This window comes from Danio aesculapii, chromosome 9, assembly GCF_903798145.1.
Source record: "Danio aesculapii chromosome 9, fDanAes4.1, whole genome shotgun sequence".
Classification (NCBI taxonomy): Eukaryota; Metazoa; Chordata; class Actinopteri; order Cypriniformes; family Danionidae; genus Danio; species Danio aesculapii.
Window position 1 is genome coordinate 5,033,586 of NC_079443.1, and position 12,132 is coordinate 5,045,717.

At 38.3% G+C, this 12,132-nt stretch overlaps 3 non-coding genes across 3 annotated transcripts; all 3 read right to left on the bottom strand.

Annotated features, from left to right (window-relative positions):
• Nucleotides 1-5,735: 5,735 nt before the first annotated feature.
• Nucleotides 5,736-5,807, bottom strand: trnap-agg (transfer RNA proline (anticodon AGG)). The gene has a single exon. It is a non-coding gene; the product is annotated as a tRNA-Pro (tRNA).
• Nucleotides 5,808-6,155: 348 nt separating this feature from the next.
• Nucleotides 6,156-6,227, bottom strand: trnaq-uug (transfer RNA glutamine (anticodon UUG)). The gene has a single exon. It is a non-coding gene; the product is annotated as a tRNA-Gln (tRNA).
• Nucleotides 6,228-6,324: 97 nt separating this feature from the next.
• On the bottom strand, nt 6,325-6,396 carry trnap-agg (transfer RNA proline (anticodon AGG)). Its single transcript has one exon. It is a non-coding gene; the product is annotated as a tRNA-Pro (tRNA).
• Between the last annotated feature and the right edge of the window lie 5,736 nt (nt 6,397-12,132).

Here is a 12,132-nt window from a genome sequence, read left to right on the forward strand (position 1 = left end):
GTTGGCACAGTTGCTAGGTTAAGTGACAGGTTGAAAATGTCTGTGAATACCCCAGTGAGCTGTTCTGCACATGCTTTGAGGACGCGCCTAGAGATACCGTCTGGTCCAGCAGCCTTATGCACATTGATCCGACTCAGTGCGGTGTAGACTTCTGAGGAGGTGAGTGTGATAGGTGAGTGGTTGGTTGAGGTTGTGTTCCTGGTGTAGGGTTCTGTATTGTCTCTTTCAAAGCGGGCATAAAAGTCATTTAGCTCGTTCAGGAAGGAGACATTTGTGGCTGTGGGGGTGGACTGGCTGGGTTTGTAGTTGCTGATGGCCTGGATGGCCTGTCCCCTTGCGCCGAGGATCAGAGTTGGAAAAGTGCTCCTCTAGCTTTAGCTTGTAGCAGTGCTTGGCCTTTTTGATGCCCCTCTTCAGATTAGCCCTGGAAGTGCTGTAGGCCTGTGCATCCCCTGAACTGAAGGCAGTGTTGCGTGCCTTCAGCAGGAGGCACACCTCCTTGTTCATCCATGGCTTTTGATTTGGGTATGTGGTGATCTGTTTCTGGGTTGTAACAATGTCTATGGTGGTGTAGATATATTCCAGAACAGAGAAAGTGTAACTGTCAATGTCTTTGTGAGAGCCACATGTGGCCTGGGAAGCAAACATACTCCAGTCTGTGTGTTCAAACCTGTCCTGGAGTGTGGAGTCCACCCCCGCTGGCCACACTTTGATGGTCCTTCACACGGTTGACGAGGGGTGAGTACTTGGGGGTGAGAAACAAAAAAAGGTGATCTGATTGACCCAAGTGGGGGAGGGGGGTCACAGCATATGCTTCAGCCATGTTTGTGTAAACTTGGTCTGAAGTTTTGTTTCCCCTTGTGTGGCAGAAAATGTTTTGATGGAATTTGGGGAGCACTGTCTTTAAGTTTGAGTGATTAAAATCCCCGCAACAATAAAAGCAGCCTCTGGGTGAGCAGTCTGTTGTTTGCTAATGGCTGCATGAAATTCATTCATAACAAGCTTGGCATCAGCGTCAGGAGGAATATAAGCAGCAGTTATTATGGTGGAGGTGAACTCCCGTGGCAGATAAAACTGTCTACATTTAACCATTAGAAACTCCAGGTTAACAGAGCAATGTCTCCCAACAATGACAGAGTTTGTGCACCAAGCTTTGTTAATATAAATGCATAATCGTCTGCCTCTGGTCTTACCGGAGTCATCCACCGTTCTGTCTGCTCGGAATGTTTGATGCTCAGTTAGCGATACAGCGTTTTCTGGTATCCCGCTGTTTAGCCATGTTTCTGTGAAAATCATGACATTACAGTTCCATAATCTTTTGCACACATTGGCGAGAAAGATGCTGGGTAAAGAGAGCCGGTGTGGTGTTAGCTTTAGCTTAGCTCGCGCTTCCCCCGTCTTTGTTTACGTTCTCTGCGCCGCCTTCGAGCACTTCCGCCTGGCCGGGTAGGGCTCTCAGGCCCGGGTTCTCTATCGATCTCAGGGATGAGTCGAAGATTGTTAATAAAACTGTCTGGAATGCACAAACCAATATCCAAGATGTCCTGTCGAGTGTACGATGTAAAGGCACTGCTGTTCTGCACGAACAGACCCGAAATAAGCAGGAATAATACTGCAAAATTGCAAAGACGCTGAGTCTTGAGAACTGAACGCGCTGCCATCTTGTCTCAATTACAATCCTGTCAAAGTCTGGAATAGAACCCGTGTCCCTTGCGTGACAGGTGAGTTACTAACCTCTGCACTACTGGAAGGTGATGATACACATGCACACTGCACATCATACACTCTGTATATATAACACACACACGATACAGTCTTATGCACACATGATACATACATACACGATATGCTCTTTACATATGTAATGCATACATGATACTCTTTCCATGTGAGTTCCATACATATGCACATATGATACAGTGTTATGCATACATTCTACATATACATTTATATGTGATACACTCCATACATACATACACGATACACTCTTTACAGGTGTATTCCACACATGTATGCCCTTTACATGTATGTTCCATACATATACACACGATACAGTCTTTACGTATACATTTCATACATATACAATCTTTACATATACATTCCATTCATATATGATACATGATACAGTATTTACATATACATTTTTATACATCATCTCATTTGATACAAGACATACACATACTTTCCACACATGATACAGTCTTCACTTATATTCCATACATAGGCACACATGATACACTCTATATATGAAACAATCCAGTCTGGTATAGAACCCGGGTCCCTGACGTGACAGGTGAGTTACTTACCTCTGCGCTACTGGAAGGTGATGATACATGATGCACACGATACACTCTGTACATATACACACACACGATACAGTCTTTACATAAACATTTCATACGCACACAGTCTTTACATATACATATCATACATCAATATACACATGCGATACAATCCTGTCAAAGTTTGGAATAGAACCCATGATACACTCTTTACATATACATTCATATATGATACACTCTTAACATGTGTAATCCATATATGATACTCTTTACACAGTACACAGTCTTTACATATACATTTCATACATCAACACATATGATACACTCTATATGATACAATGCTGTCAAAGTCTGGAATAGAACCCTTCATACAAACATGATACAATCTTTACATGTGTACATACATGATTCTCTTTACATGTAAGTTCCAAACATTTACACACATGATACAGTCTTTACATATACATTCCTTACATCAACACACGATACACTCTTTACATATACATACATGATACAATCTTTACATGTACATTCCATTCATATATGATACAGTCCATACATGATACAGTATTTACATATACATCAACACATTTGATACAAGCCATACACAGGCACACATGATACATTCTATATATGATACATATCCTGTCAAAGTCTGGAATAGAACCCGGGTCCCTGGCGTGTCAGGTGAGTTACTTACCTCTGCGCTACTGGAAGGTGATGTTACACATGCACACTGCACATGATACACACATGTACATATGCACACATGATATAGTCTTTACATAGACATTTCATACATATACAATCCATTCATATATGATACACTCCATACATATGCACACATGATACTCTTTACATGCAAGTTCTATACATATGCACAAATGATACAATCCTGTCAAAGTTTGGAATAGAACCCATGCACACATGATACACTCTTTACATATACACACATGATACAGTCTTTACGTGTACATTTCATACATATACACTCTTTACATATACATACATGATAGAACATTTACATTCATATATGATACACTCCATAAATATGCACATTTCATACATACATGATACACTCTTACATGTGTAATCCATACATGATATTCTTTACATGTAAGTTCCATACAGATGCACACATGATACAGTCTTTACATATACATTCCATACATCAACACACTCTCTATATATGATACAGTTCTGTGAAAGTCTGGAATAGAACCCGGGTCCCTGGAGTGACAGGCAAGTTTTTTTTTACCTCTGCGCTACTAGAACGTGATGATACCCTCTCTACATATACATTCCATACATACACACAAGATACACTCTCTACATATACATACCATACAGATGCACACATGATACAGTCTTTACATATACATTTCATACATGTACATATGATACAGTCTTTACATATATGATTCACTCCATACATAAGCACACATGATACACTCTTTACAAATACAAGACACTTCATACATATGAACATGATACAGTCTTCACATATATGATTCACTCCATACATAAGCACACATGATACACATACAACACACTCCATACATATGAACACACCATACAATCTCTATATATATATGATACAATCCTGTCAAAGTCTGGAATAGAACCCGGGTCCCTGGCGTAACAGGTGAGTTACTTACCTCTGCGCTACTGGAAGGTGATGATATGCATGCACACTGCACATACGATACAGTCATATGCACACATGATACATACACGATACACTCTTTACATGTGTATTCCACACATGATACTCTTTACATGTAAGTTCCATACATATGCACACATGATACAATCTTTACATATACAATTCATACACCAACACACTCCATACAGATGAACACATGATACAATTCTCTGACAGTCTGGAATAGAACCCAGTCAGGCGAGTTAATTACCTCTGCGCTACTGGAACGTGATGATACCCTCTCTACATATACATGCCATACAGATGATACAGTCTTTACATATACATTACATAATACAGTCTTTACGTATACATTTCATACTCATACATATGATACAGTCTTTACATATACATTCCATACATATATGATACACTCTTTACATGTGTATTCCATTCATGATACTTTTTACATGTAAGTTCCATACATATGCACACATGATAGTCTTTACATATACATTCCATACATGATACACCCTATATATATGATACAATCCTGTCAAAGTCTGGAATAGAACCCGGGTCCCTGGCATAACAGGTGAGTTACTTACCTCTGCGCTACTGGCAGGTGATGATATACATGCACACGATACACTCTGTACATGTGTAATCTATACATGATACTCTTTACATGTAAGTTCCATACATATGCACACATGATACACTCTTTACGTATACATTGACAATCTTTACAATGTTACATATACATTCCATTCATATATGATACACTCCATACATGATACAGTATTTACATTTTTATACATCATACAGTCTTTACATATATTCCATACACAGGCACAAATGATACACTCTATATATGATACAATCCTGTCTGGAATAGAACCCGGGTCTCTGGCGTGACAGTCGAGTTACTTACCTCTACGCTACTGGAAGGTGATGATGAACTCTTTACATATATTCTGTACATGCACACATGACACACTCTTTACATATACACACATGAAACAATCTTTACATACACATTCATTTATGATAAACTCCATACATGATTCAATATTTACATACACATTTTTATACATCATACAAGCCATACACATACATGATACAGTCTTTACATATATTCCATACATAGGCACACATGATACACTCTTTACATATACAATACACTCCATACATAAGCACACATCATAAACTCTTTACAGATATTCTATACATATGCACACATGATATAGTCTTTACATATACATTTCATTCAGATACACTCCATACATATGCACATATGATACAATCCTGTCAAAGTTTGGAATAGAACCCATGTACACATGATACACTCTTTACGTATACATTTCATACATATCCACTCTTTACTTATACATACATGATACACTCTTTACATGTGTAATCCATACATGATACTCTTTACATGTAAGTTACATACATTTGCACACATGATACAGTTTTTCCATATAAATTCCATACATAGGCACACATGATTCAATCTTTAAATATACATTTCATACATCAACACACTCCATACATATGCACACATGATACACTCTTTACATATACACACATGATACAATCTTTACATATATATTCCATTCATATATATATGTAAAGTAAATATATATATATATAAGTAAATTGATCTCACCTGTTTCACAGATTTAAGAAGGAAGAGGTTCCACAGGGATTTGAACTTTAAATAGGCTATCTAATGCTCGGAAACTGGCGTTGAAACAGGCCTCTGTGAAAGTCAAGCTGTCCCTCAAAACAAAAAACAACCGCAAGGGCTCGTCCGGGATTTGAACCCGGGACCTCTCACACCCTAAGCGAGAATCATACCCCTAGACCAACGAGCCAATGAAATTCGGGAACTTTACATGGCAACACTATCTGCTGACAAACCGGCATTCTCTGAAAAAGGCCTCTGTGTAAACCTCAACACTCTCATAAAACATTCGAAAAAAGCGAGCGAGAATCATACCCCTAGACCAACGAGCCACAAAACTTGAGGTTTTCACATGGCGCCAGAAGCAGCGCATGGTCATAAAACATTATGTTACAATTGAGTCGGAACGTACCTTCAAAATCGCAGCCCTAGACCAACAAGGTGAGTCACTTGTTTGCTTATAAATTTTTGTTGTTGTTGTCCAGCTGCTTCAGTGAAGTAAATTGATCTCACCCATTTCACAGATTTAAGAAGGAAGAGGTTCCACCGAGATTTGAACTCGGATCACTGGATTCAAAGTCCAGAGTGCTAACCATTACACCATGGAACCAAGCCAGTCATTAGAGGCTATCTAATGCTCAGAAATTGGCATTGAAACAGGCCTCTGTGAAAGTCAAGCTGTCCCTCAAAACAAAAAACAACAGCAAGGGCTCGTCCGGGATTTGAACCCGGGACCTCTCGCACCCTAAGCGAGAATCATACCCCTAGACCAACGAGCCAATGAAAATCAGGAACTTTACATGGCAACACTATCTGCTGACAAACCGGCATTCTCTGAAAAAGGCCTCTGTGTAAACCTTGACGCCCTCATAAAACATGCGACAACTGTACGGGCTCACCCGGAATTTGAACATGAGCGAGAATCACTCTACTGGACAGCTACTGGGTACGCATGATCAGTCTTTAGATATACATTCCATACATATATGATACACTCTTTACATGTACATTCCGCACATGATACTCTTTACATGTAAATTATGCACACGAAACACTTCATTTATACACATACACTTTCCATACATATACTTTCCATACATATGCATACATGATACAATCTACATATACATTCATATGTGATACACTCCATACATATGCACACGATACACTCTTTACATGTGTATTCCACACATGATACTCTTTACATGTAAGTTCCATACATATGCACACATGATACACTCCTGTCAAAGTCTTTACATATACATTAACACATATGATACACTCCATATGTATGCACACATGATACCCCATACACTCTTTATATGTGTATTCCACACATGACACTCATTACATGTAAATACCATATATGCACACATAATAGTCTTTACGTATACATTTCACATGTCAACACATATGGAGTATATCATATGTATGCACACATGATACACTCTTTAAATATACATTCCATACATGATATAGTCTTTACATATACATTCCATTCATATATGATACACTCTTTACATGTGTAATCCATACATGATACTCTTTTCATGTAAGTTCCATACATATGCACACATGATAGTCTTTACATATACATTCCATACATAGGCACTCCATACATACATCAACATCATGATACAAGCCATACACATACTTTCCATACAGATGCACACATGATACAATCTTTACATATACATTTCATACATGATACATTCTAATATCCTGTCAAAGTCTGGAATAGAACCCTGGCGTGACAGGTGAGTTACTTACCTCTGCGCTACTGGAAGGTGATGATACACATGCACATATACACACACACACGATACAGTCATATGCACACATGATATACTCTTTACATGTGTATTCCATTCATGATACTTTTTACATGTAAGTCCATACATATGCACACATGATACATTTACGATACACTCTTTACATGTGTATTCCACATATGATACTCTTTACATGTAAGTTCCATACATATGCACGCATGATACACTTCATACATAGGCACACTCTTTACATATACAGTCCATGATACTCTTTACATACATATGCACACATGATACAGTTTTTACATATACATTTCATACATCAACACTCCATACATATGCACCAATGATACAATCATGTCAAAGTTTGGAATAGAACCCATGATACACTCTTTACATATACATTCATACATACACTCTTTACATGTGTATACCACATATGATATTCTTTACATTTAAGTTCCATACATATGCACACTTCATACATAGGCACACGATACAATCTTTACATATACATTCGATTTATATATATGATACACTTTATATTTACATGATACTCTTTACATGCAAGTACCATACATATGCACACATGATACAGTCTTTACATATACATTTCATACATATGCACACAGTCTTTACATATACATTTCATACACTCTATATATGATACACTCCATACATATGCACTCTTTCACATTCACAGTCTTTACATATATTCCATACATAGGCACACATGATACAGTCTATATATTATACAATCCTGTCTGGAACAGAACCCGGGTCCCTTGCGTGACAGGTGAGTTACTTACCTCTGCGCTACTGGAAGGTGATGATGCACATGCACACTGCACATGATACACTCTTTACATATACACACACGATACAGTCTTTACATATACATTTCATACATATACACATGATACAATCTTTACATATATAATACACTCCATACATATGCACACATGATACAGTCTTTAAATATACATTTTTATACACCAACACATATGATACAATCCACACACATACTTTCCATACAGATGCACACATGATACGGTCTTTACATATACATTTCATCCATCAACACACTCTATACATATGCACACATGATACACTCTATATATGATACAATCCTGTCAAAGTCTGGAATAGAACCCATGATACACTCTTTACATATACACACATGATGCACTCTATATATGATACAATCCTGCCAAAGTCTGGGTCCCTGGGGTGACAGGTGAGTTACTTACATCTGCGCTACATTCTATACATTCCACACGATACTCTTTACATGTAAGTTGCATGCATATACACACATGATACAGTCTTTACGTATACTTACATATACACTCTTTACATATACTTTCCGTACATATGCATACATGATACAATCTTTACATATACATTCATATATGATACACTCCATACATATGCACACATGATACACTCTATATAAGATACAATCCTGTCAAAGCCTGGAATAGAACCCATGATACACTCTTTACGTATACATTTCATACACATACTTTCCAAGGTACTTTCCAGATATGATCAACCGCCTACAGTTGATTTAGGATATTCTGCAAATAATCAATTGTCCAGAATTAATTGAGCGTAGTGGACGTGAGGGGCTGTAATACACCAGGAGCTCCCTCAAATACTGGGGAGCTAAGCTAAGGGAGCCAATGCAATGATGAAAGCACTGGAGTAATATGATCATATTTCTTTGTTCTAGAAAGCACTGTAGCAGCTGCATTTTGAACCAACTGAAGTTTGTTAATTATGTCTACAGGACAACCACCTAGTAACACATTACAATAGTCTAATCCGAGAGGTCATGAAAGTATAAATGCGCTTTTTACGCCACATTAGACAGTTAAGCACATGTTGAAATTTGGCAACACTTTTAAGATGAAAAAATGCAGTTTTGCTTGAAATCTGGCCTTCAAACGACAGATTTCTATCAAAAATCACCCCCACATTTCTGATTAAAGATGAGGACTGAACAGAGTGCATCAATGGTTAGACAGTGTTATAGATTTTTGAGTGTGAGGTTTTTGGGTCCAATAAGCAAGACCTCAAAATCACCATTTGATGCAGATTATATACACATATCATAAACCACAGCTGAAAATGAAGACCAGTTGCTCAGAGAGCTGTCAGTTTAGCTCTGGAGATCAAGCTTTGATGTTACTTCCTGTTACCGGGTCATATTTTTTGGCAAGATGTACTGACATTTATAAATTGTTATTTAATGTAAGTAATTTTCACCATTTTTAGAGTGTAATTGCTGATAATTATACATTGATTAATAACATTGTATTGTTAAATTATTATCAACCTATGAAAGGGTAATCACAATCTACATTAGCACATAAAATACATAAAGATGGACAAACTAACACACAAGCTTCTTTACAAGTGATATGTGAGGATATGTGAGAGAGAGAGAGAGAGAGAGTGTGTGTGTGTGTGTGTGTGTGTGTGTGTGTATGTGCGAAGAGTGAAATGAGGGACGCAGGTGCACCTCCATCTGTACACTCCACAGTGAAGAGGGCAGCTGCTGTGAATCAAATATTCCCTCATGTCTCTGTAGCCTAACTCAGACTAATAACATGTACGTCAGAGTGACCACACAGAGGTGCTCTCACAAGGGACAGGATGAAGAGAAAATACAGATAAAGGGAAAGATGAAAGGAGGAAAGGAAAAGTGCCAATAGAATGTAATGTACAGAAAAAAAGGGCGTACTTTTGAAGTGAAGATTAAGTGAGGACAACATTTTTTATAATAATGTAATGAGCTCTCAGTCACCCATAAATAAATTCAGAAAACAAGTCACTAGTGCAGTTTAGTAAAAAAATCATCAAGCCAGGGGGTGATGTAGCCTGCAGAGCCCTACATTCTCTCTGTGCTAGCTAGTTTGGGAGTGGACCAACTTGATGGTAAAAGGTAATATACACTCACCAGCTACTTTATTAGGTACACCATACTAATGCCGGGTCGGACCTCTTTTGCCTTCAGAACTGCCTTAATCCCTCGTGGTATAGATTCAACAAGGTACTGGAAATATTCCTCAGGGATTTTGGTCCATAATGACATGATAGCATCACGCAGTTGCTGCAGATTTGTCGGCTGCACATCCATGAGGCGAATCTCTCGTTACACCACTTCCCAAAGATACTCTATTGGATTGACCTCTGGTGACTGAGGAGGCCATTTGAGTACAGTGAACTTGTCATGTTCAAGAAACCAGTCTGAGATGACTCACGCTTTATGACATGGCACATTATCCTGCTGGAAGTAGCCATCAGAAGATGGGTACACTGTGGTCATAAAGGGATTGACAGGGTCAGCAACAATACTCAAGTAGGCTGTGGCATTGACACGAAGCTCAATTAGCACTATTGGACCCAAAGTGTGCCAAGAAAATATCTCCCACACCATTACACCACCAGCCTGAACCATTGATACAATGCAGGATGGATCCCTGATTTCATGTTGTTGATGCTAAATTCTGACCCTACCATCCGAATCGAGTCACTTAAATCACCTTTCTTCCCCATTCTGATGCTCGGTTTGAACTGCAGCAGATCATCTTGACCATGTCTACATGCCTAAATGCATTGAGTTGCTACTATGTAATTGGCTGATTAGAAATTTGTGTTAACGAGCAGTTGGACAGGTGTACCTAATAAAGTGATCGTTGAGTGTATGTCGAACAGTAAACAAATAAGACAAATTGCATTCAAATTTAGAAAATGTATATTATTATTACTAAATAATGGAATTTTGATTGTTCCACATTTTACAGAGTAAATCATGCTACAGGACAGCAAGAAACAAAAGCATAAAAAGCTTTAGGGAAAAAGCCAGACATCTGCCTGCTCTCCTTCATGTTGAGACCTGAGCCAAGCACCTGGACTTCTAATGGAGTGAATGATTCAGTTTTAAGGCTGAATGGAAACTACTTTCAGTGCTTTCACTGACACTAAGAGATGCTTAGAGAAATCTTGAAATGCAAACGCAAAAAGAGAAAAATTACTAAGACAACTTTGATGCAACCTTTGTCATGAAATTGCAATTCAGCACACTTTGACCGCATTCAGCAGATGCAATATGGAAAACTCAGCATCACTTCTTTGTCACAGGGAATACAGAGGTGAACTAAATAAGTGAGGGATATTATTTGGTACACTATAACAGCTTGATCCATGGAAGTTCCACTCAGCAGTAGGTCAAGAAAACAGGCACGATTGGTGACTAAAGTCAATGCTCTAAATTTAGCCTTGGACATTCAGAGGTGTTTTTGCTGAAATTATGAGTAAAGCTCTTGTGAAAGGAATGGCTGACAAGTCACACTGCTAGCAAAAAAGAAGCCTGTATGTGAAAAAGGGTGAATGAAATACTGTAGCAGTGATTCCAAATCTTTCCTCCATGTGACTCAAATTTTAACACCCAAAGTTCTTCATGACTGCCCTCCTGCATCATGCAACGATTAGATTCTAAGGTTAAATGTAACATGGTAGGAATTAAGGAACACATTATAAGACACGTCAAGATCCGTTCATTTACTGTACAGTCATTCATTTCCCTCTGCACACTTCCTGCCTTCCATCAAATTTTCACAGAAAACAAAACCTATTCTGCAACCAACATTGCTAACTTTGTTTAATGCTGCAGTATTTACTATGAGGATCTGGTATCTGCTCCATTCCTAGTTGTAACCATCAAACTACGGTAGG